At 39.8% G+C, this 20520-nt stretch overlaps 1 protein-coding gene across 1 annotated transcript in view; it reads right to left on the bottom strand.

Annotated features, from left to right (window-relative positions):
* Window positions 1–14041, bottom strand: part of RHBDD1 (rhomboid domain containing 1) — a 155284-nt gene extending 141243 nt beyond the window's left edge. The window contains exon 1 of the mRNA XM_011951930.1: window positions 13891–14041. The gene's annotated coding sequence lies outside the window, so the exon portion shown is untranslated. The remainder of the gene's footprint in view (window positions 1–13890) is intronic.
* Window positions 14042–20520: the final 6479 nt, after the last annotated feature.

Raw genomic sequence — 20520 nt, 5'->3', positions numbered from 1 at the left:
AGGGTCTGGAGGCTAGAAGCCTGCTGGAATGTCCCCTAAGGGCAAGGGGATGTGGGCAGAGCCTGAGGGCAATGCTACCATGGCACCTTAGCTTGAGACACACACCTGCCTCCACCAACCCATGCAATTCCTTCCCAATCCTCAAAGCCAGCTCCCGACCTGACTCCCTCCTGACAGGCTCCCTGCCCATGCCAGTGCTCACTAACCTCCCAAATGCTTCCTGCACATATGCTCGCTCCACCGGTGCCAGCAGGATTCACCAGGGAACCTTCATCATCTCTTCCAAATGGTGTGTTTTCCTTATACATTGGAGCTTAAGAGCATACAATCTGGAACCTAAATTGGTCCTACTGACTGGCTTTAGCTTTAAGAGCTATGTGACCTTGCCCACGTCACTTAATCTATGTCTCAGTTTCCCACCATGTAAGATGGAGTAGTAATAATAGCTAAACCTGATTCTAAAGTTCTTATACAAACTAAATGACCTAAAACACTGAGATTTTTAGATAATGCCGGGCATACAGTAATCACTCAATAAATCACAGCTACTTTTTAATGACTGAAAAAGAAATCCCATTTTGCTACTGATTGATAGTTATTCTAAAATACAAAAAGTCAAACCACCAGCCAAAGTGACATACAACCACATTACTAGTTAATCTGTAGAACTGCTCTCAAACTTTACGTGATTACCTTATGCAATCCTCTAAACTTTATAAAGTAGGTATTATTATTAACCATTTTATAGATGAGCAGGGATTTTAATCAAAATAATCTAGCTCCCAAGGCTCTGTCCTTAAAATGAAATTGTGGTCCAGTTTGTCTGCAGAAAAGAGTTCTTAATTCTCAAGCTAGTCTACACTCAGACTCAGCAACTCACCAAAATTACCATTTAAGCATCCCTACTGGTTACTGCCTTTAGTGGCTTCCAGTAAGTTGATCTTGGCTGATTCTTTAAATGAGCCTTTCAGATTTCGGGGTGGTGATTTGACTTGTGACCTCAATTATCTGAGGGATCTAAGGAAAGTATTTGATTTTTCAGTTTGTCCAGCTTTTTTTATTGTGACGATGATGACTTCTAGTATCTTTATGCATCAGAGCTGAGACCAGAAGTTACCCCCAATTGTCTACTAGTAAGATATGACACTTTGACTACCAAAAAATTAGGGAGGACATCATCTCGGCATAAGGAATAGTTTTTCCCAAGAAAGGTATCTGGTGACTTCCATTACACGTTAAAATATTCATGAATTTTTAAAACATTTCAAATATAGAAAATCTCACTATGTAAAACTTATATTCTACATCAATTGTAACTGTTTTCTTGAGGACAAGTCAATTTGTAGATCTATATAGCATAGAATACTATAGAGAATAGTACCAAGTAATGTTCAAATACCCAACCTATTTTGGTAATTGTTATCACAGTCACAGCCAAAAAAGAAAAACAAAAAGAAAAGAAAAGAAAAAAAATCAGTTTTAAAAATCAAGTTTTTTTAAAAAAGTAACAATAATCCAAATTTCATTTTTCTCATCTTAGAATGTATTCTATGTAAATAGAAAAGCACCCACACCTTCTCCAACTTTATCCTACCAGGGCCAGCCATCTGGCTGGCTAGGATTCTGGCTGGGAGGACTTCAGGGGGTCGGGGAGTTGCAAGGCATTCCATCTTGGCTTTCCTTCACCCCCAGGCCCTACCCTGCAAAGCAAGGATTACTCTGAGAGAGAAGTCACAGAGAGGCAAAAACTGCTTTTCTACCTTTTAAGAATTACTAGTATAAAGGATCACTGTCCCTGTGTTTTGCCAGATCACTGGAAGCTGCATGGTCAGTTCATATCATGTTTTCTTTGTAGAATGATGTTTGCGGAGATATAATCTAATATTAGAGGCCTTGACATAGGTCTCACCCAAAGAATCATCTTTATATTGTTGTGAAGCACCATTCAGACAATGTTTCTCATGCAAAATCTCATCAGAGCTAGAAAAAGCTTAAGTCTGCCTAGTAAATGAATATGCTTCCCTCTGCTGAAAGCCACTCAACCATTTGGGTTGGTGTTTTCTTTCTTTACTACAAGCTTGTGTCTTATGTCACCTAAAACAGATACTTTTTGGAAATGGGCAAATAATGTAAAAATACACATCAATATTGAAAATGTTAAGTCAATCTAATTCAGAGAAAACCTTAGGGAAGTTTCCTCACCCCAGTCAGGCTTTGAAAGATAAAAAGTGGATGAAAGAAAGGTATTTTAAAGAAAGAAAATAGCATGTATGTACTGTTACCGTAGAGACATAAAATACAATAATGTTTAGGGATATAGAAGTAATTAGTATGCTCCATTCTGCTCTGCTATAATGCTTGTTTTGAAATGAAAAAATTTGCTCAAATGCAACTTGTATATTAGGAAATAATTTGAGCAAAAGCACAAATTTCACTTTTGATGCATGCAGAAAATTGCACCCTGCTGAGGCAAACTGCACAGAAATTCACAAAATGAACAATTTTATACATTTCAAACATCTATCAGTTACCCCAGTTCAGAGTACATTATAAGCTACACCTATCCACACATGCAGTTAACAACTTTCCATCCACTACTTGACAAAACCTTCCTTCCACTACTTGACAAAAATTCCTAAGATGCAATCCTGACAACTACTTCCACAAGCAAAGGTCAGGACTTTTGAAGGTAAAATGCCATATTTACTTACATTCATAGTACTTACATATTTTTTAACCATTTAATAATGGCTGGTTGTCAGTCATTATTATCCCACTTCTACTGCATGTTCTCCATGTTTTACTCTTACACTTCCATTCCCTTTTTTTTTTTTTTTTTTGAGATGGCGTTTCACTCTTGTTGCCCAGGCTGGAGTGCAATGGCACAATCTCAGCTCACTGCAACCACCACATCCCAGGTTCAAGCAATTCTCCTGCCTCAGCCTCCTGAGTAGCTGGGACTACAGGTGCTCGCCACCACGCCTGGTTAATTTTTGCAGTTTTAGTAGAGAAAAGGTTTCACCATGTTGGCCAGGCTGGTCTTGAACTCCTGACTGGAGGTGATCCACCCGCCTCGGCCTCCCAAAGTGCTAGGATTACAGGTGTGAGCCACCGCACTCGGCCTACACTTCCATTCTTTAATCAAACCTACAAAAGTTAGAAGTTCTCCTTACTCAAATATTCAATATACCACATGCTTTTAATTTTCTCAGACAAATCAGAATTAGAGGGAATAAATTCTCTATCAAATATGCCCCTATTTTTCTTCTGATTTCTCTATCAAAAGTTGTGTTACTATCCTTCATACAAACTTTAAAAATGAGATTCATTTAATTTTGGCATTTGTTTACTTGACTGTATGTCCTAAATGTGCCAAGGTTTCATGTCTGATTATAGTTATTCAAGGACACAAGCAACATTTACATTTGGCCAGATGCTTTCAGTAAGATAAGTAAGTATAATATTCACTGTGAGTATATAATCCTGACCACCAATTTCAACAAAGAAGTAATGGAAAAATAAAAACAAGAACCCAAGATCAGATGTTCTGACAACACATGCAGCTCAATGAACAAACTGCATTTACATTCATTGCGCATGTTTCACTTCCAGACAGCACACAAGGTCAAACTACTAACTGTCAGTTACAATAAGCTTCTAAACTGCTGGTCAATTACCTGGTTAATAACAAAAGACAAGGCTATGACATCATTACAGTTATAATTAATTTACACAGATCAGCTTCCTGTTAATCAAATATATCTTTAAAAGCATTTAATTATTTTTCACCTAGAAAGCAACATTCAGCTTTGTTAAATGAAAAGCAATCTTGTTGAATTCAACACGAAAGGCTGTCAGGCTGCTCTAAGACGTAAAAAATAAACGGCTTCACAGGGCACACTGCTGCAATACAGGAGCTGTTGCCACATTCACAGCAAACAGAAGCACAAGATGATGGATAATACAACACATGTTAACAGTTTCAGAATATAAAGAAGTTGTCAGGAAACTGAAAGTAAAGAGATGGGCTTTGGGAAAAGAAATGTCCCAGTGCTTTTTGCCAAAATTATATACAGGGGTAGCAATATTAACATATGCAGTATAAGACAGCAGTTAAGGGCATGGTCCTTGGCTCTGCGCCACGTGCCCTTAGGAAAGTTAACCTTCAGAATTTCACTTGTAAAAGAAGATAACATAGGCTCATTTGGTTTCACAAGGATTAAATGGGATTATGTATATATATTTATTACACAAAATTACAAATTGTGACATGATAGTGGTTTTGCCCATATAAACAAATAAGACTTAAAATAGTTTTAAAATGTTTTTGACAACATAGTAACTAATTAACATTTTCCATGACTTTGTGACCCTACATTTTAAAACTGCATAATGTGATTAAATTACACATACATTTTTTTAAAAGTATAACAAATACAGAGAAGCAACCTGAAAGCAGAAATTATGTTTTCATTTAAATAAGCTTTATGTAAAATCTCAAACCAGGATCTCTGTCAAGATTATCTGATGATTTGAGAATTTAATGAGCCTCCATTTCAGGAGGAAAAAAAAAAGTCAGCATCAGCTGGCAAAATTCTTTCTCCACCTTTTAGAAGTGTTACATAGCATAAACGAAAATGATTAGACTATATTTATACATAAAAAAATGGCTAAAAAATGAAACTACCAGATTTTGTATATAACCTTAAATTTCGCTCTACTGCTAGGTGAATTAGTGCCAACTCCAATTCTGACCCATCGCCATTTATGATTTCCAGTATCAATCATAAGCCAGTTTCTTCTCTCAGAGACCACAAGGTTTAGTGTAATGAGGGCTCATTAAAGTTCTCCAACTGACAGCCCTTCAGACCTAGGTTTTTAAACCAGGAGGCACACAGGGAACAGCAATGCCAGCATCCCATGATCGCTGCTTCAATAGGATTTAAATAGCTCCATTCTCAGGTTTACTCTGCACCAGATTTCTTTGTCTACCTAAAGTCAATGAAAAAACGAGAGCTACCACCGCTCCCTGCTCCCATTTAAATTAATCTGTGTAAGAAATGTTTGTGAATTATTTATGTAACTGAAGTCTTCCCTGCACAACAACTAGTGAAAAGAGGGAAAAAGCACGCCACGCTTCAAATATATGTTATATTACCACAAACCACATGGGATGTCCACAAATTATTAAGTGATAGGGAACAGCTCAGGGCTTTTTGCCTGCATAGCATCAATACTTCATTCCTTCAGTAACAGGAATCTGTCTCTCACTCCCACTGGATGTGGTCTTCGGTGGGGGGCAGGGGCGGGGGGGCAGCTATCAATCAAGGGTGCCATTTCTAATACTGGTCCAAGGTGATAGTGACCAAAGTTGGAATAATAACTATTTCCCTGGAATTTAAAACTTGTGCTGAGAAACTATGTGATCAACAACTTTTGGAGCTGGTTCTCAGAGCGTTAATTTGAAGAGTTTTCCAGATCTACCAAGTCTCCCCAAACCTCAAGAGCTCACTTAGCTGCTAACCTTTATGCACATAAACTAGAAAATCCAGAGGAAATGGCTAAATTCCTGGACTCATACACCCTCCCAAGACTGAACTAGGAAGAAATTGAATCCCTGAATAGACTAACAATGAGTTCTGAAATTGAAACAGTAACAAATAGCCTACCAACCAAAAAAAGGCCAGGACCAGATGGATTCATAGCTGAATTCTACCAGGGTACAAAGAAGAGCAGGTACTATTCCTGCTGAAACTATTCCAAACAATCAAAAAGGAAGGACTCCTCCCTAACTTCTTCTATGAAGCCAGCATTATGCTGATACCAAAACCTGGCAGAGATACAACAACCAAAAAGAAAACTTCAGGCCAATATCCTTGATGAACATCAATGCAAAAATCCTTAACAAAATACTGACAAACTGCATCCACCAGCACATCAAAAAGCTTATCTACCTTGATCAAGTTGGCTTCATCCCGGGATGCCAGGTTGGTTCAACATACACAAATCAATAAATGTGATTTATCACATAAACAGAACTAAAGACAGAAACCACATGACTATCTCAATTGATGCAGAAAAGGCCTTCGATAAAATTCAACATCCCTTCATATTAAAAACTCTCAAAAAACTAGGGATTAAAGGCACTTACCTCAAAATAATAAGAGCCATATATGACACAGGCACATACCTCAAAATAATAACAGCCATATATGACAAAGGCACATACCTCAAAATAACAAGAGCCATATATGACAAACCCACAGCCAATATCATACTGAATGGGCAAAAGCTAGAAGCATTCCCCCTGAAAACCAGCACAAGACAAGGATGCCCTCTCTCACCACTCCTATTCAGCATAGTATTGGAAGTTCTGGCCAGCACAATCAGGCAAGAGAAAGAAATAAAGGGTATTCAAAAAGAAGAGAGGAAGTGAAATTACCTTTGTTTGCAGATGACATGATCCTATACCTAGACAACCCCATCGTGTCAGCCCAAAAGCTTCTTAAGCTGATAAGCAACTTAAGCAAAGTCTCAGGATACAAAAATCAATGTGCAAAAATTGCTAGTATTCCTATACACCAACACCAGGCAATCAGAGAGCCAAATCATAAATGAACTCCCATTCACAATTGCTACAAAAAGAATAAAATACCTAGGAATACAGCCAACAAGGGAAGTGAAAGACCTCTTCAAGAAGAACTACAAACCACTGCTCAAAGAAATCAGAGAGGACACAAACAAATGGAAAAATATTCCATGATCATGAACAGAAAGAATCAATATCATGAAAATGGCCATACTGCCCAAAGTAATTTATAGATTTAATGCTATTCCCACTAAACTTCCATTGACATTCTTCACAGATTTAGATAAAACTATTTTATGGAATCAAAAAGAGCCCAAGTAGCCAAGACAATTCTAAGCAAAAAGAACAAAGCTGGAGGCATCACACTACCAGACTTCAAACTATACTAAAAGGCTACAGTAACCAAAACAGCCATGGTACTGGTACAAGAACAGATACATAGACAGATGGAACAAATTAGAGAACTCAGAAACGAGACCACACACCTATAACCATCTGATCTTTGACAAACCTGACAAAACAACAAATAGAGAAAGGATTCCCTATTTAATAAATGGTGCTCAGAGAAATGGGTAGCCATATGCAGAAAACTGAAACCTTATATCACACACAAAAATTAACTCACGTTGAAGTAAAGACTTAAATGTCAAACTCAAAACTATAATACCCTAGAAGAAAATCTAGGCAATACGATTCAGGACATAGGTATGGGCAAAGATTTCATGATGAAAACACAGAAAGCAATTGTAACAGAGGCAAAAATAGATGGGACCTGATTAAACTAAAGAGTTTAATCAGCAAAAGAAACTATCATCAGAATGAACAGACAACCTACAGAATGGGAAAAATTTTTACAATCTATCCATCTGACAAAGGTTTAATATCGAGTCTACAAAGAACTTTAATTTAGGAGAAAAAAACAACCCCATTAAAAAGTGGGCAAAGGACATGAACAGACACTTTTCAAAAGAAAACATACACGCAGCCATGAAACATATGAAAAAAAGCTGAACATCACTGATCATTAGAGAAATGCAAATCAAAACCACAGTGGGATACTATCTCATGCCAGCCAGAATGGGTATTATTAAAAAGTCAAAAAACAACAAATGCTGGCGAGGTTGCAGAGAAAACAGAATGCTACTACAGTGTTGGTGGAAATATAAGTTAGTTCAACCATTGCATAAGACAGACTGGCGATTCCTAAAGACCTAGAGGTAGAAATACCATTTGACCCAGCATTCCCATTACTGGGTATATACCCAAAGGAATAGAAATCATTCCATTGTAAAGATACGTGCATGCATATGTTCAATGCGGCACTATTCATAATAGCAAAAACATGGAATTGACCTAAACGCCCATCAATGACAGATGGATAAAGAAGATGTTGTACATATGGAATATTATGCAGCCATACAAAGGAATGAAAGCATGTCCTTTGCAGGGACATGGATAAAGCTAGAAGTCATTATCCTCAGCAAATTAACATGGGAACAGAAAAGCAAACACTGCATGTTTTCACTTATAACCGGGAGCCAGATGATGAGAACACAAGGATATATGGCGGGGGACCACCACACACTGGGGCCTGTCAGGGAGGTGTGGTAGGCAGGGAAGAAACAATAGCTAATGGATGTGGGGCTTAATACCTAGGTGACTGGATGATTTATGCAGCAAACCACCATGGCACATATTTACCTATGTAACAAACCTGCACATCCCACACATGTACCCTTGAACTTAAAAGCTGAAGAAAAAAAAATTAGCTGGGTGTGGTGGCACATGTCTGTAGTCCCAGCTACTTGGGAGGCTCACGTGGGAGGATCAACTGAGCCCAAGAGGTCCCGGCTGCAGTGAGTCAAGATCACACCACTGCACTCCAACCTGGGTAACAGAGTGAGACTCTGTCTCAAAAAAATAAATAAATGAATGAAAAATGAATATGCCTTGAAAGAAAAAAAAGAAATTTCCTTCAATATGTTAGGATAAGGGAACTACATGGGCAGTGTGCACAAAACTCATTCCTCGACTTGTTCAAATTTAGAATCATAACTGCTTCATTGCAACACACATAATTGCAATATTGCTGGTATCAGTAATATATTTTTTAAAAAAAGGTAGTGAAATTTTTTTCACAGTATTGCCCAAGAGACTTTTTACTCAAGGAAAAAAAACCCAAATTATATGTAGTTGCCAAAACACATATATACACACACAAGTCCACACACACACACCCCCTATATATTATTTATAAAACTGAAGTCATTGTAAGTAACATTTATATTTATTTCATTCATTACTATTCTGATATTGTGACTTTGCATTAAAAATGCATAAGCAAGTTAACACCTGGAGAAACAGCTGTTGGTGTAATGACAACACTCTTGGAGCTAATGCCAGAAGATCTGGGGTCAAATATGGATGCCATTGTATACTAGTATGTGGCCTTGGGCAAATCATATAATCGGTACTGTAGAGCTTCTGTTTCTTTATCCATAGACGGAAAAAAATTCCACTTACATCCTAGAATCACCATCAAGAATAGATGAAATAGGGTATTATATTAAAGCGTGTAGCACATCACCAAAGTTTTTCACTCTCCTTTCCTCTCCTTAATCAGCCTTTCCTGCCCTTAGAACTAGATTCTATTGCTGTGTAATTATGAGGTGCATGTAACAATGTCCAAGAAACTAGATGAAGTAACTTCAACATGCAAACCTGAATGCATACATTGTTAGTTGGCCATCACCTAGATCCCAAAGGGCTCTTGCCCACTATCTGTTGCTTCCCAGAAATTTGATAGATTTTCTTCCCTGAATACAGCCAAAATTATCTATGGGCTTTCCAATATCACCATCATGATACTGCCACAAAGCAGCTGGTTGATTGAAAGTAACTCCCCCTCCCCCAAGCTCCAGCTGTCACCAGGAAATCCTCTTCGATGTGTGAAAAAGACAATGTAATATCACTATCACTGTTAATAACAATCTAACAAATACTTAAAATTTGAAATTGTTTTTCTTATGAAGGCTCATTAACTGAAAATTAACTCTCTATAAAAAAAACACTTTATCATATAAATATAGAGAAGTTGCTTCCATACAACAAAAAAATGACAGGGCTATAAACACAAGTAATACATTTCCTTTGACTCCCTGTTTCTTTTTCCCTGAGTCATTTGTAATCCTAAACAACAGTCAGTTAAAATGCCAAATAACTTTAAATAGTGATACAGCTGTCACAACTTGGAGGGATTTTTTTAAAAGCTAATTCCTCAAAAAAGAGCACAGAATCCTACTTTGTAAAATATGGGTCAGGTGGATTTTTTTTTCTCAATAATCACTCACTCCCCTGCATGAGAAGCCATCCATATGGTGACATGGCGACAACCTTGGAAACTGTCTTTAGAACAACTTTGTGAATCCCACTTACCAGAATTCTTAATACCATTACTTTTTAGGTATAGCTCATGCCCTGAGGATTTCTGCTCTACCACAGAGCTTCAAGTTCAGCTCCTCACAATCCTAGGTTCCCTAGGCACACCTCCTAGCATCGCTGCCAAGGACCGAGAGCCTGTGCCCTTCAACCTCACTGCTCTTAAAGCTTCTCGGCTCCTGAGTTTTACAGATAAGATTCTGTAAGAGGCTCCCTGTTGAAAAAAGATATGAGGACCACTGCTTACATGGCTATAATTGTAACATAAAAGGAAATCTACCTTTTAAAGAATCGCTTGTTTTTAATAGATTTTTTAAACAACGTTTACATATATATGTATCTAATTTTCCATAAATGTATAATTTCCTTTTATACTTGGTCCCCACCCCCATATTCCAATATACTGACAAATAAACATTATGACCTAGTGTGAGTCCTTTCAAGTATTTTCTGCACTCATACATTCATATGCAATATATACACACAAAAATACATGTAAGAATTTTGTTATCCCTTATTAAAAATGGACTGTAAAACTTTTCACTTTGCTATTAAGAACTTGTGTTTTTGGCCGGGCGCGGTGGCTCAAGCCTGTAATCCCAGCACTTTGGGAGGCCGAGACGGGTGGATCACGAGGTCAGGAGATCGAGACCATCCTGAGCTACACGGTGAAACCCCGTCTCTACTAAAGTACAAAAAACTAGCCGGGCGAGATGGCGGGCGCCTGTAGTCCCAGCTACTCGGGAGGCTGAGGCAGGAGAATGGCGGGAACCCGGGAGGCGGAGCTTGCAGTGAGCCGAGATCGCGCCACTGCACTCCAGCCTGGGCGACAGAGCTAGACTCCGTCTCCAAAAAAAAAAAAAAAAAAAAGAACTTGTGTTTTTAAAAAATATTAGCAATTTCAGGGCTAACAGCATTTTCTCATCCTTTGATGCATACCTTCAGTGAGGTCTCATTTCCTGTGACAGTGTCCCCTTCTCTAGCTGACTGTCCCCATTAACTAACTGAAGATACTTTGTTACTCATCCCCTGACCTTTGGATGTTTACCTTCCTGTAAACATCCAAAACAATTGCTAGAAGTTGCTGTTACAGTGATAAAACTGAAGATGGTATTTTTCCACGTTAAAGTTTCAACTTTTTTCAAGTGTTTTTTCTCATTCACAATAACGTGAAAGCTTTGACTCCATTTCAGCATTTTATGGTTAAAAAGAAAAGCAGTGCAGTTAGGTAATAAAATTACCTCATTTATAAAAATATTACAAAATGAATGGCATAAAGTTAGGTTTGAGGTGACAAATACCTTTTTTCCCTTTGTCCGACACATACTTACTGAGCCTCTGTACCTAAAACATGTTTTATGCGTTATTTCATTTAATTCAATGGCCTGCAGTAGCACATCCTGACTCCTACTTTACAGAAATTCAAGTGGGGAGGATGTTAATTTGCCTAAGGGACTCAATCACTAAGTAGCAGACGCAAGATTCAGAGCAGAAAGACTTGTCTGACCCAAAACCACGGATAGCGATCTGCCTCTCCGATAGGGAGAACAACAACAACAACAACAAAATTTGATGCCTTTGAAAAATAAACATTTCATGATGGGGCAGTGCCAATTTGGCGGCAGAGCTAACGAAATTATTTCCAGAATAATCCATCCAAAGTGACTCATGTTTCACCTGAAAACTCTCAATATCCAGGAGCCATGGTGTAGCCTTGGGAGCAGTGTGCTCTAATCAAAACATGTGTAGGCCACGGTTTGGCACTGACCTTCTCAACATTGCAGTGAACGTAGCCTTTAGAGCAGCTGCTTTAAATCTTGAATATTTCTTTTTCCCCCTACAATGGGCCCCTGAAGGAATTAAAGTTGTAAGAAAACACTGCACCTAAAAAACACAGCAGGTTGAGGGCACTCCTGTGATCCTTCCTGAAAAGGGAGGTATCTAAAGTAGACATGAGATCTTTGCTACCGTGCAGCTGTATGACATATGGGAAACAAAGATAAGGACAGAAACATCTTCAGCCTTGGATTCTGCTTGCAAGTCACTATGTCACAATACTTCTCAACTCCAAAACTAGTGCTTACCTCTGGTCTCTACCAAATTCTGGGTCAAACAAGGTATAACTAAAATGAAGACGAGGCAGGTGTATCACCTGAGGTCAGGAGTTCGAGACCACTTGGCAAACACCTCTACTAAAAATGCAAAAATTAGCTGGGAGTGGTGGCAGACACCTGTAATCCCAGCTACTTGGGAGGCTGAGGCAGGAGAATCGCTTAAACCCGGGAGGAAGAAGTTACAGTGAGCCCAGATCGCACCACTGCACTCCAGCATGGGCGGCAGAAAGAGACTCTGTCTCCAAATAAACAAATAAAACTGAAGAGCTCAGAAGGTCAACGAATTAAAAACTACTCAACATAAATACTAACGTTATTCTTAAAAATCCCACAACCACAATAGCATTAGTATGTACTGCTTTAACTTTTAACTGAACATCCTGCATCCAACAACCTTGACTACACAGAATTGAGAATCCCGAGGTAAACAAAATACCCTCTAAGCAGTGGTCCCAATATCCATGCACTACAACTCGTATCTACCCCGCTGAAGAATCCTTCCAGCACAAACTATGTACTTACTTTATGCAGTTCTAGTAAGTTATTTAATAACATCTTTGGGGGTTTTCTATGTGTTTGGTGTTAAACATTTTTCTTGCATCTTCATATTCCTGCCCTGTGAGGTAACATGTCCAAGTTTCTCCATCTAGGAATTACTTCAATTCAAATTCCTTTATATGTGACTCCACAATGGGTTTTATCACTACGCCAGTAATTCTCAAACTTTAGCATCCAGGTGCACTGGTATCAATTGGAAGGCTTGTTAAAACATATTTCTGATTCAGTAAGTTTGGGGTAAGATCCCAAAATGTGCATTTCCAAAAAGTTCCCAAGTGATGCTGATGCTAGTGTCCTATTGGGACTATTTAGAAATCAACGCACTTCTATTCTCCTTTGAAAGAATACTTGCTTTCCACAGCGATGGCAGGCCCGCCAGCAAATCAGAAGACTTTAAAGTTCATTAGAACCACCTCAAGAAGACACACAAATGTGAGAAATTAGATAAAGCCTTCTAACAAGCAATTTCAAAGGGAGAAAAAAAAAAAAAGTCTGGGAGTCACTGAGTGTACTGCAAGGAGACCTAAACACCTCGATAACTGAATCATAAGTAGGCAGGCAATCATTCATTTTGACAGTAACGCTGAGTCTTCAAAAGAGTTTATGCTCAGTTTAGAAAAACAAATAAGGCTGTGATCCGTTTCTTGCAAACGTTTATCCAAAGGTTTTTAGGTTTGGGCAGAAAGGGTTTTACTTTGGTGAATTTTTTGTCCCCTAATAAAAGTTATTACTGCGGTGAGGGTTAAGCTTGTTCTGAGAAGCTGAAAGCTGTCCCGAGAGCACCTGAAACTGCACGCTCTGCTGCTGACGCAACTTCACTTCAAACTTTCTGCTTTCAAAAGGAACCCTTTAAATTTGCTCAGCCCTTTAAAACTCGAGAACCCTTTAAACTCGCCCTTCCTCCGAGTGTGGGCACGTCGTTCCCGTGCGGTCCGGCGGAGAAGGGGCAAAGTCGACAGGACCCCGGCGGAGTTGCCCCAGGAAACGCCCTCCCCGCTCTCGAACTTGCCCCGGACGGGGAGGCTGTGCCTCCAACCCTGCCATGCCTCCCTCGCCCTAGCCCCCTGGGAGGCGCCGACCTCCGCCCAGCAGCCCCTGCCCGGCGGCCAACTCCCGCGGCCAGGGAAAACAGGGAGAGACGCCTCTCAGAACCGACGACAGGAGCCGGACCAAACAGACGCGGAAACTCACGCTCTCTACGACCCGCCTGCGTCCTCACGTCTTCGCGCGCACGTGCGTCATCACGCACGTTCCCGATTCCCGGGCGTTCCCGGTTCCTCGGGGCCGGTACGGGAGGGGAGGGCCCTAAAGCGGACGGCTTGGCCATGGCGCATGCCCAGTTGTGCGCGCCCGCGCTCTGCCGTCTGCGGGCAGCGTGCGGCGGCACTGCCCCGAGGGGGCTGCGAGGGCATGGTGGGGCAGGACCATTGCAGAGCGCAGTAAGGAGACTGTGCACCCTCTCCCTGTCTTCCAAGCTCCACGTGAAGTGTGGATAACAATACTCCTTACTGCCATAAATAGCCACTGGCTGCTCACAACGCGTAAAGCAAACAAGCGACCTGCGTTCAAGGGACCCGACGACGAGGGGAGAAGCAGCGAGTGGGTCCCGCCGCCTTCCCCAGCGGGAGCCTCTGCCCAGATTCTCTGCCGGGAAGCTTCGTCCTTCTGGGCCCCAGCGCAGCCGCAGGCTGGGTAGCCGCTGCCTGGAAGGGTCAGATACCGCCTGTTAGGCGGAGGGTGGGAAAGACACTCTCCCGCTTCAGGAGCTATCTGCAGACGGCGAGAGGGCGGTTTATCGCAGAGTCCCAGAGCCAGCCAGAAGGTTGCGGGTACACCTTTCACTCCCAGAAGCTTGGGTCTGGGACTGCACCACGCAGCGTTTGCCCATTTTGAGGGCTTTAGGTGTTTCGTATTTCAGTTAATAGAATTTCGATTACTAGATCATTTGATACCATTTTAATTGTTTGCTATCGGGAGCAAGTTTTATGTTCAGCTGTAGGAGTCAGGCTAAGTTAAATGTTGCAATGCTATGTCTATTTAATATGATATGAAAAAACTCTCTTACAGCTGGGCACGGTAACACTCCTGTAATCCCCGCACTTTGGGAGGTCGAGGCAGGAGGATCGCTTGAGCTCCGGAGTTTGAGACCAGCCTGGACAACGTAGTGAGACCTTGTCTCTATTTAAAAAACAACAACAGGCCTGGCGGGGTGGCTCACGCCTGTAGTCCCAGCACTTTGGGAGGCTGAAGCGGGCGGATCACCTGAGGTCAGGAGTTCAAAACCAGCCTGGCCAACATGGTGAAACCCTGTGTCTACTAAAAATACAACAATTAGCCAGGCATAGTTGTGGGCGCCTGTAATGCCAGCTATTCGGGAGGCTGAGGCAGGAGAATCCTTGAACCCGGGAGGCAGAGGTTGCAGTAAGCTGAGATCTCGCCCCTGCATTCCAGCCTAGGCGACAGAGCAAGACTCCGTCTCAAAAAAAAAAAAAACAAAAAACAAAAAAAACCCACTTACTATTTGGTATGGAATTTTCTGTTAGCTAGGGTAAAGGTGCTCTTTTTCCAAGAAGGAATCCGAATATCCGAATACAGGTGGTTTAGTGTTGCTCTTTGTTTATTGGAAGTTGTAGCAGCTGTATTTAGATAGTCTGCTAAAACAAAAACTGCCTAAACCAGAAGAGTTTATCTTTTGCCATTGTGTATTAAAACTCTTCATAGGAATATTTATTTTGGAGTTTGAAATTTAAGTGAAAATGTGGCTCATGTATAGGTGTGGGTTTACATATGACTTTCAAGTGACAAAGAAAATTCTTAGCAAATTGTATGTGTTCTTTAAGACTCGTAAGTTACCCGTTTCCTAGAAAAACAATATACTCCTCCTAAAGCTCAGCTGACAATGAGAAACTGCATTTCTGGAAATGAAAAGTCAAATGAATGCGGGGAAAAGTAAATTGCCTATAGAGGTATTTTCTGTATTTCCCTAGAGGGGAAAATGTGTAATTTCTCAAAAGGAAGAAGTCCTCATTTATCCTTCTGATCCACTATCATATGAATCCATTCAATTAATATTAATCCTATCTTCTGTTCTCCATCACTCTATACACCTTTCTATAATTGCATCATTTTCTTGTCCTTATAATACATCAAATGCAGAGGTGATTTTAAGGGAGCCACAAATCGAGAAGTCTCAATTCAATAATTTCATTGAAATGTAGCAATATATAGGGACAGGAATATTCTTAGGTAATTATGTTATATTTCAAATATCAGTGAAAATTGTCATAGACATTTAAGAGGTAAAAGACATTTAATAGGTAGAAAAAAATACCTACCTTTTTAAAAATGACCTTCTCTTTTGCCCTATGTGATTTGTTGAGCAGACTGGGTTTTTTAAACGTTTTTATTGAAATGAGCATGTTGTAACATGCTCATATCCCATTTAAATTGACAAACCACTTGGATAATAATTGTATATCTTAAATATTAACATATGAAGCAATCAGCAGCAGCATCCTTTCACTGAGCAAGGCTTAAAAATACCAAAGAATCAATGCCAGAATAAATTCTTTAACTTAAAATATATGTAATCACTACATTACCATATAAAACAATGATTTCTAAATGCTGAAAAGTATGTATCTTAATGATGAGACAAGGCAACACTGCACATTGTGCATACTATGTGAGACACTGAATGGTATAAAATAAATTTTAACTTTTATCTAAGGCTTACAGGGAAAGCAGCAATACCTATGATTAAGCCACCTGACTTAAATGAGTGTTTCTAAGATGTACTTGCAGAGGAGTGGTGGTAACAACCCTAGTACAGTTCATAAATCCAGGATTGGAACTGGCAGGAAGGTAGACAAGTGTCATTCTCAGATTTCAGAACCCAGCCTGAAAGTGAGACAACATCAGGCAACAACACCATGCAACAAATACACAACTGGATCATCTTTTTAAGGGAGAAGCTTGTTTAGGTTTCTAATTGCTTTTAATGAACCAAGTATTGATTACTGTTTTACCCAAAACTGTACCAAAATATGTGTAAAGCTGATCAATTTATAGCTTTCTTGTTACAGAAAAGCTTGCAAATTAAATAATTCAGATCTCAATTTAAGAACTGTAAAAGTGAGAAACTGGTTCATGTACCATAATGATAGTAATACCAACGATACTTAACAGTAGACTATGCAGACACGAACCATAAGAGATTTGTAGTGGCTATACTAATATCAGATGAAACAGACTTTAAGAAAGAAATATTTTTTTCTTTCTTTTTTTTTTTTGAAGTGCAATGGCATAATCTTGGGTCACTTCAACCTCCACCTCCCAGATTCAAGCAATTCTCCTGCCTCAGCTTCCCGAGTAGCTGGGATTACAGGTGCCCGCCACCATGCCTGGCTAATTTTTTGTATTTTTTTTTAGTAGAGATGGGGTTTTACCATGTTGGCCAGCCCGGTCTCGAACTCCTGACCTCATGTGATCCACCCTTCTCGGCCTCCCAAATGGGATTACAGGCCAGTGTGCCTGGCCAACAAGAAATATTTCTAGAGACAGAAATTCTGTACTGATAAGAGGGTCAATACATTGGGAAGATATAACAGTTATAAATGTATATGCACCCAGTAACAGAACCCTAAATTCATGAAGCAAAAATGATTGAATTGAATAGAGAAATGTACAAACAACAGTAATTTGATATTTCAGTACCCTACTCCCAATAATGTATAGAACAACCAGGCAGAAAATCACTGAGTATGTAGAAGCCTTGAACAGGACTCTCAACCTAACTGATATGTACAGAACACTGTACTTAATGACAGCAGAATTGATGTTCTTTTTAAAAAGTATACTGGGCCAGGCGCGGTGGCTCACGTCTGTAATCCCAGCACTTTAGGAGGCCAAGGTGGGCAGATCACAAGGTCAGGAGATCGAGACCATCCTGGCTAACATGGTGAAACCCCGTCTCTACTAAAAAATACAGAAAAATTAGTCGGGCATGTCTGTACTAAAAAATACAAAAAAAATTAGCTGGGTGTGGTGGCAGGCGCCTGTAATCACAGCTACTCAGGAGACTGAGGCAGGAGAATGATGTGAACCCGGGAGGCAGAGCTTGCAGTGAGCTGAGATTGCGCCACTGCACTCCAGCCTGGGCAACAGACAGAGACGCCATCTTCAAAAAAAAAAAAAAAAAAAAAAAAGTATACTCTCCAGGATAGCCCTGTGGTAGACCATAAATAAGTCTCAGTAAATTTAAAAGAATTGGGATCATACAAAGTATTTTCTCTAGTTACAACGGAATTAAATTAGAGATTAACAATAGAAAGAAATTTGGAAAATTCCCAAATGTTTGGAAATTAGGTTACTCATGGGCCAAGGAAGAAGTACTAAAGGAAGTTAGAAAGTATTTTGAAATGAATGAAAGTGAAAATATTGAAGTCATGCACTGCAGCTAAAACAGTGATCAAAAGGGTATTTAGTCCTTTAAACACCAAGAAAAAGAGTCTCAAATCTACACTTCCACCTTGAAAACTAGAAAGGAGGAACGTAAACCTTTAGCAAAGGGAGGAAATAATTATCATATTGCAAATCAATGAAATAAGTAACAAAAATAGAGAAAATGAAAATCAAAAGTTTGTTTTTTGGAAAAAAACAGTAAAATTAATGAGCCAATACTAAACTGGCCAAAAAATTAAAAAGACCAAAATTAGGAATCAAAGCAGTACGTCACTACCAACCCAAATTAAAAGGATTGTAAGAGACTGTAAATAACCTTGTGCCAATAAATTAGACAATGCAGATAAATTGAACAAATTCCTAGACAGACACAAATTGCCAAAACTGACTCGATAGAAAATTCAAAAAGACTTCATTTTATATGGTTGTTGTTAAAAAAAAAAAAAAGGTATTACAAACTAGGTGGCGTAAGACAACAGAAATTTATTATCTCACAGTTCTAGAGACATGAAGCTCAAGATCAAAGTGTTGGCAGGGCTGTGCTCCCTCTGAAACCTAGAGGAGAGAATTCTTGTCTCTTTCCCACTGCTGGTGTTTTCAGCAACCCTTGGCCTTTCTTGGCGCTCCTTGGCTTTGTAGCTGCAGCACTTCAGTCTCTGCCTCCATCTCCACATGTGCTGTTCCCTCAACCTGCCTGTCTCCTAGAGGTTGAAGTGCCCAGCCTGCTCCAGTGTGACCTCATCTTAACGAATTACATCTGCAATGACCCTCCTTTGAAATAACATATTCTAAGGTACTGGGGGTTAGGATTTCAACACATCTTTTTGGATGACACAGTTCAAGCCATAACAGACATGTAACAAGTACAGAAAGGTAATACTTTCCACAAAGAAAATCTTCCCACAAAGAGAAGCCCAGGTCTAGATGGATTAACTGATGTCAATCCATCAAATATTTAAGGAAGACATGATACCATCATACACAAACTGTTTCTGAAAATAGAACAGTTCTCCACTTATTCTGCAAGGATGTTATTACCCCGATACCAAATTCAGACAAAGATATTACAAGATCAGCATCCCTTGTGAACATGCAAAAATTCCCAATAAAGTATTAGCAAACCAAATATGGCAATATGTATGAAGGACAGATCATATACCATGAATGCAAGCTTGACTTGACATCAAAAAAGGCCAGGTGCAGTGGCTTACATCCATAATCCCAGCACTTTGGGAAGCCAAGGTGGGAGAGTCCTTGAGCCCAGGAATTTGAGACCATCTTGGGTAAGATGGTGAGATTCTGTCTATACAAAAAATTAAATTAGCCAGGCACAGTGGCACACACCTATAGTCCCAGCTATTCAGGAGGCTGAGGTAAGGGGATCACTTGAGCTCTGTAGTTCAAGGAGCAGCAAGCTGTGATTGTGCCACTGCAGTCCAGCCTGAGTAAAGGAGATCCCACCTCTTAAAAATTCATATCTGGACACTGTGGTATGCACCTGTAGGTTCAGCTACTTAGGATGCTGAAGCAGGAGAATCACATGAGCCCAAGAATTTGAGGCTCTAGTGGGCTATGATTGCATCTTTGAGTAGCCACTGCACTCCAGACTGGGCAAAATAGCAAGACCCTCTTAGCAAAAAATTAATATAAAACACTATAGTAATAGGCTAGAGGACAAAAACCACATGATCATCTTAATCTGTTTGAGCTGCTATAACAAACATTCCATAAATTGAGTGACTTATAAACAACAGAAATCTATGTCTCAGTTCTGGAGGCTGAAAAGTTGACAAACGAAGCATCACGGGCAGTTTGTGTCTGATGAGTGCCCGCTTCCTCATAGACAGCACCCTCTTGGCCTCTCGCTGTGTCCTTACATGCTGGAAAGGAGAACTAGCTCTCTGGGGTCTCTTATAAGGGCACAGTCTCATTCATGAGAGTTTTGTCCTTATGACCTAATCCCCTCCCAAAGGCTCCACATCCTAATAACATCACCTTGGAGATTAGAATTTGAACATACAAATTTTGGGGCAACACAAACATTCAGACTATAGCATCATCTCCATAGATGTAGAAAAGCACTGTTCTAAATCCAACACGTATTTATGATAAAAGCTCTCCAGGAAGTAGGAATGACAGGGTACTCCCTCAATCTAGTAATAATAAAGGGCATCTATAAAAAAAACCTACAGTCAATATCATACATAACATAAAACACCAAAAGCTTTCCCCCTGAGATTAGAAACAAGACAAAAATGTCTGCTCTCACCACTTCTATTGAACACTGTACTGGAGGTTTCAGCTAGTGTAATAAAGGAAACGAAAGAAAAGGCATCAAATTGAATAGGAAAAAGTGAA

Source organism: Colobus angolensis, unplaced genomic scaffold (assembly GCF_000951035.1).
Source record: "Colobus angolensis palliatus isolate OR3802 unplaced genomic scaffold, Cang.pa_1.0 Scaffold33, whole genome shotgun sequence".
In the NCBI taxonomy this organism is placed as follows: Eukaryota; Metazoa; Chordata; class Mammalia; order Primates; family Cercopithecidae; genus Colobus; species Colobus angolensis.
The sequence above is the reverse complement of the archived record's forward strand: the minus strand, read 5'-3'. Positions and strand labels throughout refer to the sequence as shown.